Consider the following 18931-nt stretch of genomic DNA (forward strand, 5'->3'; position numbering starts at 1 on the left):
TAATTAGACCAGATCTTGCAGTGGGATGAGTTACTGAGAACCTGGTCCAGCCGCAATGGTAATCAAAAGAGAATGTATTGATTTTCTTTTGTCCTCTTCGTCAATGGAATGTGCTGTGCCCCACTTTGCAGCAGTCTTGCTGGTCCTCGGTTTTGGTATTGTGGTATCCACATGAAGCAGCTTTAAACTGGATTTGAAACTTGCATTGAACATGTCCAGCAAAAAGCTTGAATATTTTCCTGATAAATAACAATGTAGAAGGTAAGTAAATCATCATCATATATTTAATTGCCATCTAGTGATGTAAAACACATACCCTCTATTTTCAATGCATTCTGGAATTTTAAAGGATCTAGTCCAGAAGAACCAGTAAGAAAAGACCTGGAAATTTGTATTCTGTTGACAGATCCATGCACAGCTACCTGCATCTTCACTGTAACTCTAAGTCTCACTCTTTGCTCTCATTTCTGTCTTGTGAACCTTTGGGAATAATAGCTGGAGTAGCATCACAATCTCTGGATTCTCTCCTGACTCAGTGGAAATGCACAAAGTATAAGTTAGAGCTGTAGTTTGTGCTCTTTGAGAAAAGCTTTTTACTACAGCATAGTTTCTGTACTAGGTAAGAGGAGTAACTGTGCTGTATAACAATACTGATGTCTTCACCAATAAAATGTCTAATTTAAAGTAACAGAAACATTGATTACTGGTTACTGCTACACTGAATTTCTCCCTATTTGTATAAATGGGGCTAGTAAATCAGAGTCAAACAAGTAATTACTGGAGACTTTTATCATCCCATTCATATGCCTGTAGGCAGCTAACGCTGAAGGTAAGGTGCTGTATGGTAGGTATGATTTATATATTTTCAAAGCCCTTTACAAATAATTTTCAAATATTTTCCCTATGCTCTGTCTAATACCTAGTAGCAAAGTGTTGAGTCTTGCTCTTGTTAGCACATTATATCTTTCCAGTTACAGGAGCTGTTGTGTCTTATATTACCTGAATCTGAACACCTAGCACATTGACTTTAATCTAACAACCTAATAGCAGCATATTATCCTCAATGTCTGAGACACCTTGCATTTCAGGAAGAGTAAAGGACTTTTTCTACTGATGTTATATATTTTCCAGTTCCAAACAGTCTGCAGTCCATCATTTCCCTGTGAAAAAAAACAGAATTGTCTGAAATAAATAACAATGGGAAAAAGTTTAGATTCGGGTGTTTCATCTATCCCAGAGAACAAAATTTTATTAGTCTCCTCCTAATAAAATCAGATTATTTTTGTTTCCAGCACAGAGGAAACACTAAATTGAACACTACCTGTGGTGTTCTGGAGAGCTTTGTCTTTAAGGCCAGGTACACACATTACCCTTAGTGCATGATAAACACACAGAAAGTGCTCTACAGCCATAACCATGTGCCGGAAGGTCAGGGCACATAGAGCATTGTAAAAATGGTAGATCCCACTCTAAGATAACCCTAGATGGATGTGGTATGGTAGGTTACAGTGCTGGATTGAACATCTGTACAAGATGCCATTATGACTTGCATTAGGTTGCATTCTGTCAGCATCCCATGGGGCTTTGTGGCACCCCACTTACTCCCCACCTCTTCCAGGGCAGCACTCTACCCTAAGCTACAGCTTGTCTGGTCTTTCTGAGAACTGAGTCAGTGCCACCACCCCCAGCCTGTCAAGGACAAGAGTCAGCAAAGCCTCTGTCCCCTGGCTCACATCCTCCTTCTGGTTAGCACAGATCCTTCCACACAAAGAAAACTGCTTATTGCTGAGCTTCTCTTACTACATATTGTCATGGGTGAGGCTGAGCAAGTGCTCAAAGAAACTAGGGCTGCTTCTTCTCACAGCTAGCCTGTCTTAAGAATTGATTCATCTGCACTGATTTTTGGAAATAGGCAATTTCCCTAATGGAGGTGAGGCTTTTGACATAAATTCATGTTTGAATCCTGGCTATTTAACATAGTTCAGCATGGCATCAAGATAAGTTTGGTGATGAAAATGCCTTCTAACCCCAGCCTCTATCAAGGTACTTAACAGTTCTGTAATGTTGTCAAATTTTATTGTGCTTTGCAAATACTGTTACACAGTCCCTTGTGTGGACAGGAATCCAAGCTCCTATTACTATAAAAAATATACTTGAACATGCCCAAATGTACATCAGCACACCTATACATACTAATATGTAGCATCACTACTTTCCAACCTATCTGGGGAAACCAAATGTATGTGTAAAATGTAGCTTGTGAGAAGTACTTACATTGCCTGTGCTCAATACATGATGCAGGGCTAGATACCCATGGGCACTTTTACACATGCTCCAGGGGTGGGGATTGTGGTGTGCAACACTTTAGTTAGAGTGATTCCAACAGCCGCCTTAATTAAAGCACTGCAGCGTCTCATGTATTGGCATCTGCGTCCTTCAAAATGGCAGCGGGGGCATTTGAGCTATAGTTCTTTATATGAGCTTTAAATCAAGTGCTTCTGCTGCCATTTTGAAGTGCAGGGAAACCAATATATGAGATGCAGGAAGCTGCTGGAGGGTGGTAATTACCATGCTCCAGCAGACTCAATTAATTGTCTGCTCCAACCCACTTTAATTGCAGTGCATTGGAGCAGCCTTCTCACTCATGTACAGGCACCCCATGAGTCCAGTTCACAGACACAAAGTCCCAGAAACCTTGGAGCCAGTGTTCTTTGGGTAAATGTGATCTCTTTTATTAACTCAACTAAATAGTTGGAAAAAATTGTTCTTTATAAGCTTTTGGGTACAAACATCCTTCTGGCATAGAAGCTTTTTTAAAATAGAAACCTTGGATGCATCCAATATCCTATAAAGAAGCAGAGTGTTTCTCTGTTTGCATATCTTAGAGCCAATTTCTAATAATTCTGGTCCCTTTAGTAATGGTTTGAAATCATGTGCACTTGATAGAAAGCTGTTTCCAAAAGTCTGTTACAGAGCTTGAGGTGTGCTGCTTGGAGTTTCATAGGCCAGGTAGCTCTGGGAAGTCTCTCTTTCTCAAGCTCCCATGTGGTTTGTTTTACTAGTTACAGTTTTACAGTAGTCACTATTCCTGGTTATATGAATAGTAATATCCAATGGTCTTGCTGGCCTTAGTATATTGTGCCTTTCTTAGAGCCACTCAGCAATTGCACAAAAACCCTCTGGTACATAGTGTCTGTGATGTTCTCCTTAAGAAACACCTGACATTCTTCAACGGGAGGAAAGAAAACTCTGTCCCCATCTTCCCAATTTGCTGTCTGCAAAAGAAGCAGTAATTTGATTTTCCCTTCTGAATCTAGTAGATTCCCTAATATCTGTACAGAATTTAGGAAACCAAGGCAGACAGGGGCACCCTCCAGTAGCCCTCGTGTCTTTGCAATGGCTTTAGGGGGCTCTTGTCCCCAGCTCTTCCCTAAAACTCTCAACTCCTTCCTGCATGCTGCTACCAAAGACTGTCAGTCTGTGAACTGCACCACAGAAGGAAGACAATCAGCTTTTAGTTGAATTTTCCACCTATGGCTGTAATAAGGCTATGGCTTATTACATATTTTCCACCTATGGCTGCATAAACATCCCTAAGCTAGAAATCTACTAGGTTCAAACCACTGAGAATTGGACATTTTTTGTAGTTTGATTTCCTGGGCTTTAAAAGTCCTTTGCTAGATCTTACCTTCTTGGCAGCAGACAGTAGAGATTAGAGATCTCTCCACTGGCATTTCTGAACCATGATGCCAATCTCTGCTGTTAATTTTGTTCTCAATATCCATTCATTTTAGCAAGTAGAAATGCAGCCTTTTCAGACACTAGTAGTTGTCAACAAGGACGCAGCCTTTGTCCTTGTGAGGTACGTCTCAACTTGAAGATGTTGAGTGATGCAGAATCTGGCTGGTCCTAACAGAGATGGACATGATCAATTCATCATTTTTGGGGGGATTGCTAAAGGCTCATTATGTTGAATACACAATAAACTAGAAGCCCACTTCTCACATAAGGATGCTGGACAACACATCTGACAGGGACATTGACCTATATATAAAAACAAATCAATGAACACATGAGTATATATACATTTTATTTCTCTGAGTGAAGATATTTTCCACTGCTGATATTCTGGGGACCGTTCTAATTCCAGGATATCCTCTCTTTCCCTTTAGCACTCCTTTACCCTATCTTTACCCTAAAATCAATGACTTAAAATGTTGTCAAATTATGTACCAGGGAAGGAAGAGATTGCTTCCCACTCTTGTGTACCTTGTCTCTGAATTAAACTCATCTCCAGAAACCAAACATGAAGGGAAATTTACCAAGCCATTTAAAGCAAAACTAAAAGACAAAGCAAATCTATGCACGAAATGTAATGACTATTGAGACTAGTAAGATTAGCTAGTAAGTATATGGAGATTATGGTTCCTTTACATTTGTGGGGGGAGAAGGAGTAGTTTGGGTTGAATGATCTTTCATTTACAAATAGGAGGCTGAGCTATCCAGCTGGAAGGGGAGGCTTCAATAGAACACACATGCACAGTGTGTCAAAGACCCTACATGATGCTGCTTAATTGGCAGAGATGATTGACATCTCTTTCATGAATTTTAATTTTCTGCCTGTCGTTTATTTTTTGTCATTTTCCTCATTTTCATTTTGAAACCTGTGCTAACATTTCAACAATAATTACATTTAAAACAAGAAGGAGGCCGAAATTAAGAGATCTCTATTGTTCTGCCAGATGGTACTAATGGGTATAAAGAATACTAAATCCCCCATCAGGTTTTAAGAAAACACAAAAAGAGAATGCATTTAGATTCTGGCTTGTTTACCACTTCAGATCAACTCAGCAAAGATTTGATTAATCTCTATATTTATTATATATATTAGAAATGCAAAATGAGAGCACAGATGATTTACTGGCTACAGCAGACATAAAAGACATTTTAATGGTGTCCCTGAACTACCCTACAATGAGAAGTAATTTAGATCAAGATTTGGGTTTCATTTGAAGATAAGCAATTATAGGCAGAGCATTTTTACCACTTGATCCATTTTATATTGAGTCCCCTGATGCCATATTTAAAACTTTCCTTCAGTCATTTACATGGGAAATGCATATAATTTGACAGAAAATAAACCTTAGAGAGAGGAAGTACCTCAGTTTTGGACAAATTATCCAAGCATCATGAAAGCAAGATAATTCAGCATTTTTTAAAGAAATTGAAAAAAAAAGAGTTGTTGCTGGGGGGTTTTTTACCACAAGTTAATAATATATCCATATTGATCAGGAACTTGCATCAAAATTAAAGCAAAATTCCTCTTAACTTCAGGGAGCAAATATTAGGTCCTGGTTTAAGCAGGAATAATAGCCTAATTCATTATCCAATACATCATGTAGCCATCCATCAGGAGCCCACAAGTTCTAAGCACTTTTGGGACCAAATCGTGCTTTCCTTATTCTTATACAAAGACTCATTAACTGCAGTCTGACTATTCATATAACTAAGGCAAGAAAGATATAGTCATTATTCTGCTATGGTTGACCTTCAGTGGGCATGTCTACATGAGATGCTGTGTCACCATAGCATCAGCAGGCATGAACTGTGATGCCAATGCTACTGCACAGCAGCTTGTTGCTACTGCACAGTAGGGTTGGAAATGATCCATGTGCTACAGGGACTGTGCAATTACTACGCATTCATTTAGTACTTGCTAGGGCAGTCGCGGGCATGTGTAGACATGCCCAATGTTCACAAAACATTAGGACTTATAACCTTACGGAAGAGTTAAATTGTACTGTTTCCACTGGGAGCATTCATTTGAAGAGGGTTTTAATTTTAAATAAACACTGACCATCATTAATATGTCAGCATTTGGTAGCTGCCACATGCTATCTAAGATACCACAATGAAAACCTCATACATTTCCAAGTGATTCCATCCAAGTACTGAGCATCTTCATCTATCTGGAACTGAGCATTTTGCATGAGACACTTGGCACCTGGAAAGAAACAGACTGTCCTTTTCTAGTCTAATCTAGATTTTAAAATGTATTTAGGAGCTTAAATCTTGTTTTTTTCCAGTGACAGTCCCAAAATATCTATGACTGTCTGGTCCTATGAATCTAAGAACTACAGTTGTAATATACTGCAAAGTACGTCAACAACAGGAATTACATCCATACAAATGAGAGTAATTGTGTGTGTGTGGGGCAGGGGGGTAAGAGAGAAGAAGAAGAGGGAGAGAGACTAATGCTTTTGAAAATATATGAAGAGAACTCATGATAAATGAAACTAAATAAACTATTATTTATACGGGCACAGGTTACAGTAAACAATAAGCCACTAAAACGTTCCTAATTGCTTGACCTGTCTCAGTGGTTTTTAATTTTGTATTTGAAATTTAAAAATGTTTCCAATATTTAATTTAAAATTGGCTTTTTATTATTTTTGATGACCTTGTCGAGGATTTAGGTGGAAACATAGCACAATAAAAAGGCCTAATTCAAGCTGTGCATAATATTCTCACGTTCTGTTAGCTTGTTTCACATGTTCTAAAATGAATTTTACTTGCTCAGTATTAATAATGTTAAATATGTTGCTAACTAGTTGTATAGCAAAAATACTTTCAGACACTATTCAGAGAAGTATGGAACTAAGAGCTGCTCCAAAGAATTTAACTTTGGGGTCATGACTCAGAAAAGCATGTAAGCATTGCTCAAGTCTCTTCCTATTCAGGAAAACACTTATGAGGTGTTTATATTTAAGCATAATTCATTGATTTCAATCAGATTTAAACATATTTTTGAAGTTAAACATGTATGTAAGTGCTTTCTGAATTAGGATCTGTGGGCTCAGTTTTGCAATTTTTTGCACATCTGGGGCACTGACAGACATTGAAATAATGGTGCGAATAGGATCTGGGGAATTTTATGCCCCATCCCAAAAACAGCATTTTCTGCTGTGCCATGTTGTTTGGCATGGTGTATAAAATTCATCAGATCCAAAACATATGCCTGAAAGAGCCAAATTGAGCCTGAGAACTGTCCTCAGCCTAATCCTGCAGGTTGGGCATTGGGCACCTGTGTCCAGGACCCTGGAGCCAGCAGTGGCCAGCTCAAAACCCAGGGATGTCTTAGGCCAATGCAGACAATCAGGAAGGAAGCCATGGTACAATAAAAGGAAATATGCAATGCAATGAGGTTAACTACCTGGATTTGTTTGTTTGTTCAGAGCTTCTGTTTCCAAACAGCAGAAGGGTACATGGCTGGCCATAATGGGAACGTGTATGATAGCCCATATGGGAACCAATCTAACCAAAGGCATTTCTAACTCCTGAATAATTCCTATTGTTGAACTGATTTCCAGTGCACCGTAAAGGGACTGTAAATTTAGAGATATCTGTAGTCAGGAGGCTGTGTCATATTTGTGATAAGATTACTTAAAATATTCTTAGTGATATTTTATTTATCATCTAAAGTGTAGTTAAATCTTTTTGTAGTCACATATCTTCAAAGGAGTACTGGCTTTAATTGTCCCACTGCAGGAAAACATGTTCCACAAAGAGAATAATACACGTACGTGCGCACACACACACATACACACACACACAGCTGTATGCATCTGGGAAAGAGAGGATGAGAGAGTCATCAAGTTGTTTCCACAGCAGTATCTGAAAAGATCACCAATACTTTTAGCATACGAAGACTTAGGGAAAAAACAGTTTGTAATAATATTACCAGTTAAGAAATATACCTTTTAATTATGGATTTTCTTTTGTATTCTATTTTTGTTATATATATACTTCATAGACCCTGGACCCTAAGCCTGGCTGTTGTATTTGAGAACATTTTAGATATAATAAATCTCTCTCTCAAACATTATCTCAAGGACTGGAAATAATGTTAGAAATCAAATCGATTACATCACCATCAACAGAGGATTGAGGAATGCAGTTCAATGATCAAAAAGCTACCCAGGAGCTGACTGTGGAAGTGATTATGTACCTGTAGTATGCACCATCAAGATAAGGCCGAAGAAACTTAAGAAACCAAAAGCAACAAAGAAGCTCAATTACTCAATTCTAGTGGGAAAAGATCTGGTTAAAGAAAGTACACAGTTGCAGTTAAAAACCATTTTCAAAAACTTGAAGATGAAGGAAATATGTCAAACTGGGAAATTTTCAAAGAAGCACTAGTTGAAACAGCCAAGGAGGTTATTCCATCAAAAGTAGGGCAAAAGAAATAGAAATGGATGACTGAAGAAATCCTTGACCCTATGGAAGAAAAGAGAATGATGAAAACCTGTAGTATGGAAGAATATAAGAAACTTAAAAAAAAATTCAATCAAGATGCAATGAAGAAAAGGAAAAAGGGCTTAATGAAAAATGTACAGAGATAGAAAAACAAAAGGATAAAGATGGTACATCAATGTATAGGAATATCAAAGACATCACAGACAAAGGAGAATGTACTCCTAGGGTATGTATGAAAGCCATAAATGGTGATGTAATTATGGAATGAGAATAAGTATTGAAATTATGGACAGAATATACTGAAGAATTATTCCATGACAGTCAAGAAGAAAAGCCATCTATTAAGAAGAACATGGATAGTTTGAAAACTTTTAAGTTAGAAGTATGAATAGTTATCAACTGCATGAAAACCAGTAAAGCTATAGGACCATATGAGATTGTAGTAGAACAAATAAAATGTTTGGAAAGGTTTGGTATAAAAACATTAACAACTGTTATCAATGAGATTTGTGAAAGTGGAGAAATACCTGAGGACCTCAGTAAATCTATCTTTATTGTGCTCCCTAAAAGACCTGGAGCCATTGAATGTGAACTCCATTGAACCATCAGTTTAATGAGCCATGTGACAAAGATCCTATTAAAGGTGCTGATGATGAGAGCTAGAAGTAGAATAAGACCAGCGATTGCAAAAGTCCAGTGTGGTTTTGTTGAAGATTGAGGTACAAGAAATGCTATATTTATGGTATGAATGCTTTCGGAGAGGGCAACAGAAAAGAGGAAAGACCTTTTCTTGTGTTTTATTGATTATACCAAAGCTTTTGATAGGGTCAGGCATGAGGAGTTAATGGAAATTCTGGAAAAATTGGATATTAATGGTAAAGACTTGAGAATGTTAAGAAGCCTCTGTTGGGACCAAACTGCAACAGTAAAGATAGAAAATGAATTAAGTGATTTCATCCAAATTAAGAGAGGCATGAGGCAAGGCTGTGTTTTTTCACCTGACTTGTTCAATTTGTGCAGTGAGAAAATACAGAGGGAGATTGAGGATTTACCAGGGCTAGTCATTGGAGGACAGAATTTGAACAACTTATGTTATGCTGATGACACAGTCTTAATAGCTGATTCAGAAGAAAAGCTGCAAGGAATTTTAGAAAAAAATTGTTAATGAAAGTGAGAAGAAGGGTCTAAGTATTATCTGTAGGCAAACAGAATGCATGGTAATTACAAAGAAGAAGATAATTCTGGTATCCAATATCAAAGTGGAAAACAACCAGATAAGGCAGGTCAATAAATGTAACTACTTGGGAAGTTGGATAACATCAGATGGTAAATGTGATCATGAAATAAAACGGGGAATAGAGATGCCAAAGATGCATTTCTGAAAATCAGAAAGATATTGACAAATAGTAACATTTCTATGGGGAAGAAGTTAAGAGCTTTGGATTGCTATGTTATACCAGTCCTCATGTATGCATCAGAATGCCAGACAATATTGCCAGGTATGGAAAAGAGAACTGAAGCAACTGAGATGTGGTTCTTAAGGCACATCTTGAAGGTATGTTGGATAAGTCACACTACAAATGAAAATGTTTTGTTAGAAGCAGGCTGCAGGAGGAAGCTGCCAATTAACATCAGAAGGAGGCAGCTAGAATTTTTTGGACACATTATAAGGAAAGAGGAAATTTAAAGTCTGGTTGAAACTGTAAAGGTTGAAGGAAGGAGAGATTGTGGAAGACAGCCTTATGTCAGGAATCTATCTACATGGATGAGTGTATCAACACTGGGAATTCTGTATGCCTCAAAAAGAAGAGATCTGTGGAAGACCACGGTCACCAATGTCGTGTTTGGATATGGTACCTAGAAAGAGAGATCTCTGAAAACATAATTTACCCAATTTCAAATTAGTAAAAAGTAAGATGGTGAAAGGGAGAGACTACCTCTAATTTAACAGCTGAACATCTTGAACTGGAAATTGCCCTGCCCTATGAAAGTAAAATGAGCAAAGGCTGTGACAGAAAGAATAAGCAGCAACTCACAGTTGGCCTCTTCTTTGTAGCATGCTTGTGAACTGCAAATCTTTCATATTCTCTTTTCATACATCACATTTTTCCTTGGTGGCCTTAGGCATAATACTCAAGAGACAACCACTACAGAGGTTTTACTGACTGCATGTACTAATTATAGTAGAAAGTCCAAACTCTAGCAAAGAATGTGGAGGAGGTAAGATACATCCTTGTTTTGTCCCCTGATGATACACTGAGCATTTACAAACCAGGTATAACAGTTAGACAACCTTATGAATATATCAAAGAAATTGTATCTTAGTTTACGACACATCCTTTTTCTTTACTATATATGTTTCTTCCTAAATCTTTAGAAGAGGCAACAATTTCTGTGTGTGATCCCTTTTATTGGATTGACTGCATGCTAGAGATAGATTTAGACAAGCTTTTGAATGCAATGCATTCTTCTTCAGGTCTGAGGGAAAAGCAAGAAAAGAAAAAGATTAAAAGTAGTTTGCAGGACTGTGAAACTGGAGAAAAGAGAAATTCCCGGGGATAGCAGACAAGCAAATCACAAAAGGAAGAATAGCTTGATTAATGGAAGATGATTACCTGTCAAAAGGAAAGAGACATTTTCACCTATAATGCAAAGGAATATTATCTAGTGTCAGGTAGATTATAATAAACCATGAAGTCAGTATCGATATTCAGTCCTTTGTTCTTAGTGTTCAGCCAGCTTATGAACTTTTGCTCATAATTTGAAGGCATTTTGTAAATTTTCCCTGAGCATGGAGACAGTGAGGTCAGAAAGTGACTGGTTATTCTGTGAACAGTGTTTGTGTGTGTCTGTCTTTAATCTTTTTCCTCTGATCATTCATTCTAGTGTGTAGTTTTTAGTTTAGTTTCACCCAAATGGTTTCCATGAAGGCATTTGATGCACTCGATGACATGGATCACATTTTGGGAAAGATATGAATAGGATCCATGGATTCTGATGTGTTTATTGTGGAAGGTGTTGATTGATGTAGCAGCGGAAATGTGCTGACAGGTTTTGAATCTATTTTAAAGCAAGGCTGTGTACCATTTAATATCTGTTGAATAGCAGCAAGTTTGCTCTGATGTTGAGTTGGCCAAGGTTTGGGGTTTGCTTGAAAGCCAGGAGTGCTGGGGCTGGAAATAGTTCTCTCAAGGTCTAATCTTTATCAAGTATAGGCTGTAACTGTTTGATGATTATTTTCATTGGTTCAAGTGTGAGTTGATGATTGTCAATTTTATGGTTGTAAGTATGGTGGCCTGTGGGTTTTTTGCATGTAGTGGTTGGTATGGTGCCATCCCAGATATGGATCATGGTATCTAGAAAGTTGATGTTAGTCCAGGAGTATTCCAGAGAGAAATTGGTTGAGAGGTGATAGTTGTTAAACCAGAGGTGGAAATCAATAAGTGTATCCAGATATTCAGTCCAAATGATGAAAATAACATCTATGTAATGCAGGTAGAGTGCAGGTATGGTGGTGTAGTTTTTTAAAAAAAATCCTCCTCCAGGTGGCTGAGAAGGAGGTGGAAACTGCAGACACAGCAGTATCTGCCTGGCTTCATGCTGCCTCTTCATCCCCTAAGTAGAAAACTCTTTAGACAAAATTTGGGAGGTTAGAATTGGACTTAGTGTGGACACTAATCAGAGCAATGTAAAACAGAAAATTCATCTTAAGAAGCCTGAGAATGGCACTTAAGAGAAACTGGCAACTTTTACCGAAAATTCTTATATTTGATAAAAAAAAAACTCCAAAACATAATTTTAACAATAATAGAATATTTGTGCACTTAATTCCAAATCACAGAATTGCTATTCTATTATTTTACCTATCATTTCTAAAATCTGAATTCTAAAAAAGTAAACTCCTAAAGTACTCAATGGAAGTTCAAATGTCACAAATGTACATATACAAATGGAATTAAAGTGATGGAAATGCTCACTAGAGCTTTTTGAGCTGTTTGTCCTTGTACATACAAAAGTATTGATGTGAACCAACATTCTGCACATGATATTTTGAGGATTAGGCCCATATTTATACTCCAGTTAAGAATTTCATATATATTCCATATATGTATGTATATATTAGGGCTGTGCAAAGCTTTGATCCCTGATTTGATTCAGCAGAGAAATGGCCTGATTTGGTGGCCGAATCTCTGAATCCAAATAGAATCAGAGGAACCTTTAATCTCTCTGAATTGAATCAGAACCCTCCAAACTGATTCAGAGAGATTCAGAAAGATTTAGAGATTTGGACATAGAGACAGTTTTTAATGTATTTTCTGCATCCCTATAGGTAGCAGGGGCTTGTGAATGCTGCGATGCTGGGGTGCATGGAGTGTCTGACAGAAGCACGGGGTGCTCCTCAGTGCATTCGGCAGCAGACCCAGAATTCTGGGTGCATCTCTCTGGCTCAGTGACTGGTGTCTCCTGAGTCAGAGGGGCCACCCAGGATCCCCCAGCGGCTGATTGCCAAGCTGAGGAAGCGCAGGGGGGGCCCCCAGTTTGATCCCTGGCAGATCTGGAAGTGGTTTTACCCCCCTCCCCTGCACTCCAATGGGATGCTCCATGCACCCTAGCATTGCAGCGATCATGAGCCACACCTGCTACCTCAAGGTAGTAGAAAAAACTTTTAAAGCTGTGTGTATGTCCAGATCACTGATTCTGTGGATCAGCGTTGAATCTTCAGATTCGGATTCAGCCGAATTGAATCAGAGACAGTGATCCGAATCAATGAATTGAATCACTGTCCCTGATTTGGGCCAAATCGGAATTGAATAGGGGCCGCTTCACACCCCCCCAGTATATATGTATGTACATACACATATGTATGTACACATATATGTATGTACAGATATGTATATAAGGGAATACTTACAAAATTCTTAACTGGAGTATGTGTAATATATATATGAGTAGCCCAGATGTATACTTACACACATGCGCGCACACACGCGCGTGTGCACGTGCTATATATATAAAGTAGTACTGCAAACATTGAACATATACGTATAGATAGATAGATAGATAGATAGATAGATAGATAGATAGATGAGTATTCATTTCCTTTTACTGGATGAATTGTATATTACTCTTTCACATTAAACAACATTATTTACATGAGGTTTCTAAGGACAACCGTGGATATCACCAGCCTGTACACTAATATCCCAGATCATGAAAGCACAGGTGCCTCCCTGAAATGCCTAGAAGCACATGAACTACACTCAGATTTGCAACAACATTGTTGTACAATTGTATAAATTGTCCACTTTATCCACACCCACATCAATTTCACTTTCAACAATTAATATTTCCTCCAAACCATGGACACAGCTATTGGCACAAAGATGGCTCCTTAATATGTCCGCCTATTCATTACCAGCTGATCGGCTGATTAGTTCCAAAAAAGCCCTCAGTGGACACTGTTCTGTCTGTCTTGGTTCCAGGGAAATTGGACACACATACACAGAAACCTCTCAGCATTAGCTATCATGGGGGTGGCGTGGCCAGATGCTGGCTAGGGCCCGTGCTTCTGGGGTCCCTGCTGTAGGAGAGGGGAGATCCCTTCTTAAGCAGTGAGTGAGGAGAGGATGAGGCAGGGTGAAGACAGGCAGATGCTGCTGTGCCTGCAATGTCCACCTCCTTCTCATCCAGCTGGAGCTCTGGCTAGGGAGGAGAGGGGCAGGGTCAGCCCTGCTCTCTGGAGCAGACAGCCCAGCCCAGCCTAGCCCAGGGCCGAAAAGTGTGCTGGGATGCAGGGGGATGATGATTTAACTTAAGCCAGGAAGGGGCCTGGGACAACAGTTCCATGAATTCGTTTGGCCCAAATCTGATACTACATTCAACCAGGTTTATCTTAAACCAGTTTTGCCATTTTGGAACTGGTTTATTTGCACTGAACTTATGTTCTGTTACAAGTTTAAACCAGTTTCTGATCACTTAAAGTGTTTTAGGTGTAACTTCTGTCCCTAGCCTAGAAAGCAAAGGCTTTGTACTTTAAACAAGCTATACCTGTAAAATCCCATCTCTGGGGATTCCCCATTGGTGGTAGCAGAAAATGCAGAATGCTTTTGGGGGGTTCGGGGGGGAGGGTTGGATAATTGTGCTAGTTGAAGGATTTTATTTGCAAGTAGATGGACAGCCATGTTGAATATTTGACCCTTATGCCTTTTGATTGGTGACTAGGCCTGTCTTTAGCCAAGAAGTCCAAACAAGACAAGAGGGAAGAGTAATGTGATATTAACCTAATATTGACACCTATAGCCAGAGATTTTTTTCTGTATTTGATATTAAGAAACTTTTAAATCTATTTTAGATATTTGTAAGGCACTGAACTCTTGTTATCTAAATGTAATCAGTCATCCCATCTAGGAGCAGGAACGTGAGGATCTTGCTAGAACTATTAATTCACCCATTAGAAGCTTTCATTGAGTCTCTACTGTTTTCTGTTTCTGTTTTAGTCTTTCATAGGTTCTTAACCAGCCCCTATCTTTGTAGTATCTAAGTATCTTCTAAGAGAGCCTGAAATGATGTGGAAAACATTTGTCACATGCTTCATTTATTTTCTCTTCATCTCTGCAGAGCTAGATTTATGGTACAATACAACATTTTGTTTTTGTTAGGGTATGAGTTTGTTTGTCCAAGCTTTGATCTGTTGATCTTTCATGGTTTGAGGACTACTGGTTCCCATAAGCAGCAGACCAATATATTTGCTACTGTCTTCCAAGTGTTAACCAAAAATTTTAAAAAATAGGAGCCCGTATTTGAGTTTGGGCAATTGGAACATTTACAATTGGAAGTACTTATTTGGGTGCGTAAATCCAAATTTAGAAGTCTAGTCATTAGACTCCTATCTTTATAATCTTTTGATACTAGAACTAGTGGGAACTATCTAAAAATTCGAATTAAAATGTCATCTGTACTATAGCATAAAACCTGCATAGTGTCCCAATCTAAAACATGATCAACACAAACATTTCAGCATGTCATTGTGCTTCTCAATTTCAGGTTTTCTGTAAAAGTGCACCAGTTGTTAAAAGTTTAGTACAAGTTATCATCTGCATTTTTCACTGGTGAAAAAAAGGACTCATCTCTATATGAGAAGTTCTGCTATATTGCATGTGAAAAACCCAGATGTCATTCCTGTGGGGCATATGCCTAATAATGTTTAAATAACTAAACAGATGGCATTTCTACAAATGCATTTACTGTGCAGTAACATTTTAGGCCAGTGTCTGCACATGACACAGGTATCAAATTTACACCCAAGTCGGCATAAGTCACCATAGTCCATGTGCAGTGCAGGTGTGCATGTGTAGATGTGTGCCTGTACTGCTCAGTAACCTAAATTACTATACAGTAAATGTGCGTATGTAGATGCATTGAGAGTGTATGAATGTGCATTGCATCACTTTTTATTGAAAAACAACTGCAGTCTGTCATTGATCCAGGTCTAATCTTCAACTTTTGGTCCTGGTGACCATTTGTTTTGTTTTATTATTTGTACCAGAACTACATGAATTAGCCACTGATTAGGTAAATGAAAAATGTATTTTTAGAACAATCTCATGGATTCATTATAGGTCTTACTTAGAGGTCAAGGATAAAACCATTATTTTTTTAGGAGCCAAGATATTTCTTTCCTATAACTAGGTTTATTTTAAATCCTTGCTCTGAGGCATAAGTGTCAGAGCTGATAAAGTATTCTGTTTATTGGTGCCACCAAAACCAGTGCAAGCATTGACAAGGTAAGGCGTTAAAACTAATCACTCCAACACCAGGGACAATTAAATTTCAATGACAGTCAGCCTTATCACTGAAGGGTTCATTTTTCAGCTGTTTTAAGCTCACCATTGGAAGGTCAAAATGACTAAATTAAAAGTGTTTTCATCTTGCCGTGATGCATTCTGGCACTTCCTGATTTAGTGACACTACTCGATAGATACTTATATAATTGAAGGATATTAGCAGATTAACATTTGATATGTATCATGCAACAAATCCCTAATCACACCAATGCTTAAATCTAAAAGGAACAGAACACTTAGGCAGGGTGCCAGTTTCCTGTTGTTATAAAGCCACCAGTGTGTTAGCAATATTTTCCCTTTATGCAATAATTAAACATTATTGTTAGGTAAGAATGAGACCAGAACACAAAAATTCCAGCTCCCTCATTGGCTATTGTTTGCTGTATTTATGGTTAGGTACAGGCATTCAAAAAGCCTGAGGCAGAATGGATCTAAGTTACATGGTTTACTCTAAGTGCCCTAGAGAGCAAACAAAACAAATGTTTGTCCCTTTGGGAGGGACGCACAGGCTGCCTGCATTGGCCGAGGTGCTCCTGCACATCTCCCGGCTGTCTGCCTGGGTTGCCAGACACTGTCAAGCTCAGCCAAGTGCAGCTGAGTGCCCAGGATGCCCCTGACAGGCTGCCCTGCAAACAAGCCTACCCTATTTGTCAGCCACAAGCATCTATATCAGCTGCAGGCAGCCAGCACAGGGAGATACACTCACCCAGCAGCCTGGTTGGGCTTTAGCTCAGTGGGACTTCTCCCACTCATGTCAGCATGGGGGTCTCTGAGTTTTGTCTGAGGTGGGGGAAAAGGGGTTTGCCCCAGGCAGGACAGAGGGAGTGGGGCTCATGAGCTGCCAGGGTCAGGCAATGCCAGTGATGCATCCCTCATTCCCAGCTTGGGTCAGTGGGACATAGAGCATCCCTCCCCTGTCTTGGTTCCATCTGAGCCCTAGGACTTGTGCACTGGAGGAGCTCCAGGAAGGCCTCAGAGGATTCCCCCACATCCTGCAAGTCAGTGCTGAGTTCTTGGTTGAAGCTCCTTCCCCTGTAGCCATGGGGCTCAGGTCCCTGGGGATGGCAGGGGTAGGTGACCATGAGCAATTCCAGTGCAGGAATGGGCTGCAATCTGGGGAGCTGGGCAAGCCCCAGCCCAGCCCCACCTGCTACACAAATGCTGACTGCTGACAGTTGGGTGGGCTCAGCTCAGGCAGGTCCATTTCCATCATGATCTCATGAGCAACCTCACCAGCTCCCCTCCCCTGACTTCAGTGGCAAAGGCAGCTGGGATCAGAGTGAATCAATGGAACCACTTGTGCAGGGGTGGGCAAAATGCAGCCCGCGGCCAGATGTGGCCCACCAGGCCAGTCTATCCGGCCTGCGGGGCCCCTAAAAAATTTAGAAAATGAATATTGATCTGCCCCTGGCTGCCTGTCATGCGGCCCTCAATGGCTTGCCAAAACATAGTAAGCAGCCCTCTGCCCAAAATAATTGCTCGCCCCTGCACTAGTGAATACCACTACCTGCCACAGGCTGCGGGTAGCTGCTTACCCCATCCCGACCTGCTCCCAGAGATGTCATGGCGCATCTCAGGGGCCCACAGCTCCCTGCAGTATGTGGAGGCTGCCTGGAGAGTCCCAAGCCAGGGAAGGTGAGCAACAAAAAGCAGGGGTTGCAGAGTGGTGCTTGAGCTCCCTTCCACTCTGCAACCCCTGCCTTTGGTTGCTCAACTTCCCTGGTTTTCTGTGGCCCTGACTTTAGGATCCAGTTCTGCTCCTTCGAGGGAGACTTCACCTCCTCTTGGAGCAACTCAGTGCAACCCACAGATCCAAGCAGCATAACGGATAGTTTCTAAAAGGCATTTACTGGGGCAAAGGCCTATCAGCCAGAAGTTCTCTATCCCTTCTAAAGGGATTAAGCAATCCCACTATCCCCAATACAGGCCATACAGACCTAAACTGAGTTGGAGGTCTCCAAAGATATTCAATTGTTTCCTTTCTAAACTCTCCAGCTCCCCATAACTTCTCCATGTCTCCGAGTCCCCAGACAGGGCACTTTGCAAACAGCTTGCTGGGAGCAAGAGGAGAAAGGGGAAGAGGAGCCAGGTACCAGGCACCAGATTGTGCTCCAGGAAGGTAAGTGAGCCAGGGCTACCTGAGAGTTTGTTTGGTCAGCTGTGTGTTTAGGAATGTGCTCTGAGCAGCTGGGAGTGCTGTTAGCAGGGTGACTGCTGCGTGATTGCTGCCTGTGTCTGACCAAAGCCCTAACAAGGGTATGGTACTGCAACAGCAGATAATGCCCCAGACATCGTGTCTGCCCCAGCTGTGGAGTTGCCTGCTACCCCCTTAGGTTTTAGAGACTTTTGAAAGCTAAAGTATTTTTAATGTAAATAGACTATTGCAGCCTTCTATAGGCTCTATTTGTAAGGATGTTTGCCACATAAACAAAACGACATAGTGACTACTTCCACCCATGGTGTTCCTGTCTGCATTGCTTTGAATGTTATCTAACTGGGGAATGGGCAGTTGGGAGAGACAACTAACTCTTGTTTTTACACATAGCAGGAGAACTGTGTAATTTTTTTCTCCATCTAAAGCTAATATAAAAATCAGTTTACGTTAGCACTCACTCACTCATGCTGCAAAGCCAAGTCATATAATTTCCAAAAGTTAGCTATTTTGATTTTTTTATTTTATCATGAATCTCCTGGAGGAAAATACAACAGTTTCTTTTGATATGATTTAAGTAAACGTTTTTGAAGATACTCAGCAATATAAAAATCAGCATTTTTGTCAGGTTTTGGACCAAATCAAAGTATTGTTTTGGTCTGAAGGGCAGAGAGAAATC

The 18931-nt window shown here is 39.9% G+C and overlaps 1 long non-coding RNA gene across 1 annotated transcript in view; it reads left to right on the forward strand.

Moving 5' to 3' along the window:
- The window catches only part of LOC109298218, a 21919-nt gene extending 6630 nt beyond the window's left edge, over positions 1-15289 (forward strand). Inside the window, exons 2-3 of the long non-coding RNA XR_002097538.1 lie at positions 564-565; positions 15275-15289. This is a non-coding gene — a long non-coding RNA (uncharacterized LOC109298218). The remainder of the gene's footprint in view (positions 1-563; positions 566-15274) is intronic.
- The last annotated feature ends 3642 nt before the right edge of the window (positions 15290-18931 follow it).

Source organism: Gavialis gangeticus, unplaced genomic scaffold (genome assembly GCF_001723915.1).
Source record: "Gavialis gangeticus isolate Ggan-Ray unplaced genomic scaffold, GavGan_comp1, whole genome shotgun sequence".
NCBI classification, from domain to species: domain Eukaryota; kingdom Metazoa; phylum Chordata; order Crocodylia; family Gavialidae; genus Gavialis; species Gavialis gangeticus.